The sequence below is a fragment of the Nelumbo nucifera genome, chromosome 6, assembly GCF_055504915.1.
Source record: "Nelumbo nucifera cultivar China Antique chromosome 6, China Antique-T2T, whole genome shotgun sequence".
NCBI lineage: Eukaryota > Viridiplantae > Streptophyta > Magnoliopsida > Proteales > Nelumbonaceae > Nelumbo > Nelumbo nucifera.
The window spans coordinates 40,772,802-40,779,331 of NC_142654.1; positions in this window are offsets into that span (position 1 = coordinate 40,772,802).

Sequence of the window (6,530 nt, forward strand, 5' to 3'; positions counted from 1 at the left end):
ATGGCTCCACGGACAAAATCCGTTTTGTTGGAATCATTCCATCCGAGATTAGAAGTTCCAATCTAACGGCTACGCCAGCTTCTATTCGCCATCTAGATCTAGAATCAAAGTTCTCTTCGTAATCTCGTAGATAGGAGTAAAGTAAGGGCAAAAGTTAGAAGAATCTCCATGCAACGCAGGACGAATGGACGATACTGAACAATGGTAGTATACTATCTCCAGTCAGACGGATTGATCAAAATCAATTCACATGGCAAGGTGGGGCCATGTATGGCAATGGCCCCACACAAAGAGCTCAAGGTGGGGCCACGGCAATAGATCAAAGGTTTTGATTTAGTTGTTTCAGGGCAGTGCTACGACAGCAAATGTAGTTTGATCTTTGAATCCAGTGTCTTGAACACCGCGAAATCAATTTGAATAATGTGGGAGGCAGTGTAAAATCAAAACCAATAATCCAATGTTGTCAGGCTTCGGACGAACGGAACTCAGAAATCAGAATGCTCGGTACGTCACCATTTTGCCTGTTACCCAACCTGCTCGATCGTTCAGCCAATAAGAATAGTCAAATAATCGAGAACCGTAAAGCTTTCCGGGTCATCATTTCACCGGTCCAACCTTTTCATCTGAATTGATAACAGTCACATGGCACTGACCCGGGCATGGGCATGTGGTCACTGGTCAGTGCTGTCGTCAGCATGTAATGTAAGAGCAGGCCGGTAATCCAGTTGGATTCAACATCCTGAATCTGATACGGTTATCAGAAAATCTGGATTCGGTTTGAAATCTTTTTTGAATTGGGTTTATATATTTTGGGTTTCGGATGTGATGCGGGTTCAAAGAAAGAAAGAAAGAAAAGGTTAAAAAAAGAATAAATCAATTTTTAACTTAAAAATATAGAATAGAATAGATTATTGAGATAAATATAAAATATAGAATTTATTAATATATTTAATTGGACTTGGATCTTGATCAAATCGGATCGGTCAAATGGATAATCGGAATGCAGAAAAATAATCGAATCAGATGTTGGGCTTTGTAAAAGTGATTATTCACCATTATTTATTTATTTATTTATTATTTTTTTATAATAAACGTAACGGGTTACACAAGACGGGAGTAGCACGTCCTCACAAATCACTACAATAAATAAATGCAAAAGACCAAGGCAGCTTACAAAGGTTCAGCGAAACACAACTATCACACTCGGCAACTGGGCTTCATGAGTAGGGGTGGCAATTTTCCCCGTCCCCGATGGGTACTCGAGCTTCCCGACCCTGTGGGGTCGAGTGTGGGGGGTAGTTTGGTGGGGTCGAGGTCGGGGATGGGGAGATCCCTAAATCCTCGATTGGGTTCTAGGATGGGGATGGGGAATGCAATCCCCACCCTGAGCCGGCCCCAATTAATATATATATATATAATATTATATATTATATAGTTATAATAATTATTTATTCATTTTTTAAAAGATTAAAACTTAAAAAATAGTAAAACACTAAAACCCTCGACAGTAAAACACAAAACACTTCAACTTCGAGTCTTTGATAGAGAGAAGAGAGAACTCTACCTCTGAACTCTAGCTTCGTGCCTTCGTCTTCGTTGTCGATTCGTCGACTGTCGTCGATGTCGCCACTCGTCCGTCGGACATCGGACAAAGGACAGAGATACTAGAGTGACAGAGAAGAGATACTCAAAGAAGAGTTTCAGTTCTTTAATCTTCCTTCAACCTTCGTCTATCATCACTGACCGTCGTCGCCGTCGCCCATCGGACTCTCTCTCTCTCTCTCGTCGCCAACCTCATTTCTCGCAATGATCTCTCTCTCTCTCTCTCTCTCTCTCTCTCTCTGTCTTAGACTCTCATTCTTTCTCTCAATTTTGATTAATTTCCATTATATTGTAGAATCTAGAAAATAAATTCTAATATAGTTCAGACTTCAGATAGAATGCTTGGAATGTAGTATTCAAATCAGTATGAGCCGAACCTAAATGAAACCCAAATGAAATGCTCAAATGCAATATGAGCCAAACCCTGAAATGCAGTATGAGGTTATGAGCCGAACCCAAACGAAATGAAACCCAAACGAATAATCACCCTACAGATCTCCCTAAAATGCAGTATGAGAGTCGAACCCAGAAATGCAATATGGGTCAAACTCAAATCACCCTTTAGAGTTCAGATCTCCCTATCCCGTTGTTACCAACTTACCATATGTTATTTTATCAAAATATTAGTTTTATTGGTTATTTCTATAATTTGAATAATCACTTAAATGAAAAGTTGTTTATTATTGTTTATTATTTTATCAAAATATTAGTTTTATTGTTTATTAGTGCTATGCTGTTACCAACTTACCATTCTAATTCTAGTTTTATCATATTCTGAAAATTTTTAATTCACATTGGGTTTGTGTTTTTGCATTTGATATTTTGATATAAGTTGGTAGTGATATTCATTAATCGAAGGTCAACATATTCAGATATACTTATTATTTAGGGTAAATCACAAAGACCCCCCCGGTACTATGGGGTCTATGACAAAGTCCCCCCTGTACTTTGTTTTGCGACAAAGACCCCCTTGTACTATGACCGTGAGACAAAGACCCCCTTCTATTAGTTTTCTGTTGAAATCAGCTGTTGCAATATTTTTAATCCCCATACTACCCTTGTAAGAAAAACACTGTTCATCTTCCCCGACCTCACAATACAGGAACAGCAGCGGCGGTAATCCCTTCTACGTTAGATTCCTTCACATTTCTCTCTATCTCCCTCTCTCTCTCTCCCCCCGATCTCTCTTCTTCCTCTTCCCCTTTCTCTCCTCCCCTTTCTTCAGACTCTCCTTGGTCTTCTCTCTCCATCGCCTGAGCTAAGTTGCTAGTTCTACAATCCCGCCATGAGAAAAGTCCGAAAAGGAAGCTACTCTTTAATTTTCTTTGTTTTTGGGTTTTCATGTTAATGTTTTGGGTCATGTGGGTTTTGAAACTGGCAACACGACAGTTTTCAATTAATGGGTTTTATCAAGTTTCAATTGAATTAACTCTATTCTTTCCAAATTTTACTAATTATTTTGCAGGAATATGCACAAAGTGAGTTAATTTCTTTTTTTGTTCCTCTATTTTTCCTTTTATAACCATGCCTACTTGTGATTCGTGATCTTGGTCTTGTGTTTACTGCAACTTAGATGGATTTCATACTCCAGAACTAGGTTCCCATTCCTAGATAACTAGAGTGTTGTACAATGTTTTTGTTGGGTGATCCCACAATTGGGACCAGTTTGGATTTGTCAAAGAGAAAGAATAAACCAACCATGGAATGATGGAATCTATTGATAGTTTTTTTTTTCTTAGCGTTTACTGATTGAAATTTGGTTTTGACAGTTCTCATTCGCAATTGGGATAGGAAGCAGATGATCGTGAGGTTATCATTAAGGAGATCGAAGATCAGGTGACGGGGAGAGGTTTGAATTTGATTATAAGGGGATGGGCCCCACAAGTCCCAATACTGAACCATGGAGCCATGGGCGGGTGGATAGAGAAGACCAAGGATTGCAAAACTAGTAGCTTAGCTCAGGTGGTGGAGAGAGAAGACCAAGGAGAGTCTAAAGAAAGGGGAGGAGAGAAAGGGGAAGAGGAAGAAGAGAGATCAGGGGGAGAGAGAGAGAGAAATGTAAAGGAATCTGAGGTAAAAGGGATTATCGCTGATGTTGTTCCTGTACCATGAAGTTGGTGAAGATGAATAGTGTTTTCTTACAAGGGTAGTATGGGGATTAAAAAATATTGCAACGACGGATTTCAACGGAAAGCTAATGGAAGGGGGTCTTTGTCGCAAAACAAAGTACAGGGGGTCTTTGTCATAGACCCCATAGTACAGGGGGGTCTCTATAAGTTACCCTATTATTTAATTCATGTTTGGTGTTATTTTTTTATTTTTAGATTTATAATTGATGGGATTTTTTGCTTTTTAATTTTTTTCTCTAGATTTAAAATATGGAAACTCAAGCTGAAAGTTATAAATCGGGGACACCTATTGGTAGCAATCAATCTCCAATTGGGGTTGAACTTGAACACTCTCAAACTCCAACTTTATCAACTCCAATTGATCCTCCAAGAGAGTCACCCGCTGAATCTCCTGTTCAAAATTCTAATGAAATTTTGGTTGATGATTCAGAGTCACCTAATCAAGCCCCCGATGCTAATGTTGGTGTAAAAAGGAAATTAACATTTGTTGTTTGGGATCATTTCAAAAAGATAAAAATAAATGGAGAGGATAAGGTGGAGTGTAATTATTGTCATAAAAAGATTGGAAGCAATAGTAAAAATGGGACAACTCATTTGCATGACCATTATAAGACTTGTCCAAGAAGGTGTTATGAAGATATAAGGCAACATGTTCTAGTAAAAGGACAGAGAAAGGCTGATGGGAAAGTTTGTATTAATAATTATCATTTTGATCAAGATACTTCAAGGAAAGACCTAGCCACCATGATAATTTTACATGAATACCCACTTTCAATGGTTGAACATTGTGGATTTAGGAAATACATAACTGTTCTTCAACCTCTGTTTAAGGTTTCTTCTTGGAATACTATCAAAAGTGACATCTTCAAGATATATGACTATGAGAAATAAAAAACATTGCACTTTTTGGAGAAGAATCCTAGTAGGGTTGCAATAACTACTGATATATGGACAGGTAGCAACCAAAAGAAATGCTTTATGGCTATCACGGTGCATTTTATTGATGATAGTTGGGAGATGCAAAGTTGGATTATGAGGTATTTAGTTTTCAATATGTTACTTTAAAATTTAATTTTCTTAGTACATTATCAAAGTTTTTTTGTATTATTAGTAATTTGATTTTTAAACAAATATTTGAGACTTGTTTTTATTAGTAAATTAATGTTGCATTTTAGGTTTGTTTATATGCATTGTCCACACATTTCGGAAACACTTTCTAATGTTTTAGTGGATTGCATGATGGATTGGAATATTGATAGGAAGTTGTCGACAATGACAATTAATAATTGCTCTACTGATGATTCCCTCATTGAGATTATCTTGAGTAAGCTTAAAACTAGTGCACCTATGTTAGATGGAAAATTATTTCACATGCGTTGTTGTGCTCATATTCTCAACTTGATTGTCCAAGATGATTTGAGGATCATTGGAGAAGCATAGAAAGGGTTAGAAATAGCGTGGCTTTTTGGGTAGCATCACCCAAAAGAGAGCAAGCTTTTAAAGAAGTAGCACGTTAGTTGCAAATATCAAGTTCAAAAAAATTGGTTATTGATTGTAAGACCTGATGGAACTTGATATACTAGATGCTTAGTGTTGCTTTAATTTATAAAGATGTGTTTCATCAGTTGAAACAATGAGAGCCTTTGTATAAATGTTTGCCAACTAATAAGGATTGGGGTTTAACTAAAGAGATTTGTGAGAGGTTGCAAGTATTTTATAATGTGACTGAAATATTTTTTAGGACTAAATATCCAATGAAAAGCAAGTTCTTTCCATTGATTTGTGAGATTAAACTTTCATTATCTTAATAGTTCTCATGTTCTAATGAGATTATTAGAACAATGGCATCAAGTATGTTGGCTAAATTTGACAAGTATTGGTGCATCATTCATGGAGTAATGGTTGTAGTATGTGTTTTGGATCCAAGGTTCAAGTTGAAGCTATTAGAGTATTTCTTTTCTAAACTTTATGGATGTTTTGCTTTAGATGAAATTATGATGATTCATCAACTTTATTATGATTTACTCCATGAGTATCAATCAAGATCTAACTCTAGCAAGAATACTCATCAATGGAAGGGAATTTCTTCATCTTCATCTCATTGTCCAACAATGAATGATTCTATAGATTCCAATTTTCTCTGTGAGCATGATTCATTTATTGATGATTCTGATGATATGATGATGAAATCTAAGTTGGATCATTATTTAGAGGAGAAGTCTTGCCAAGAGATCCAGATTTTGATATATTGGCTTAGTGGAAGTCCAATGGAATCAAGTATCCAACATTGCAAAAGATTGCTAAGGACATTTTAGCTATTCCCATTTCAACTGTGGCTTCTGAGTTTGCTTTCAGTACTGGTGGTAGATCAGTGAGTCCTCATCATAGTAGACTTCATGTTGAAACTTTGGAAGCATTAATGTGTGCCCAAAATTGTTTATTGAAGCAAGTACAAGGTATTGGAATTAATATTATAAACTATTAGTTTTCTTTTATGTATATCTAATTTGATACCTTTAGTTTTATTTTATTGTCTTTTCTTTTTAGGTGTTCATTCGAAAGTTATAGATGCATATTACCACACAATTGAATATGATTCTGATGTTGATGAGGTAATAAATATGCTTTTTAATTTGATTATTGATGTTCATGAATTTTGTGATTCTTATTTATATTTGTATCGATAATTACTTTAATTTTTGCAGGAAAGTGTTGTTGTAGGTTGGTCAGTTGGTCTTTTTTTTTCCTATTTTTTTCATGGTTGGTGTTTCAGATTTCAGAAACCAAACTATTCTTCAG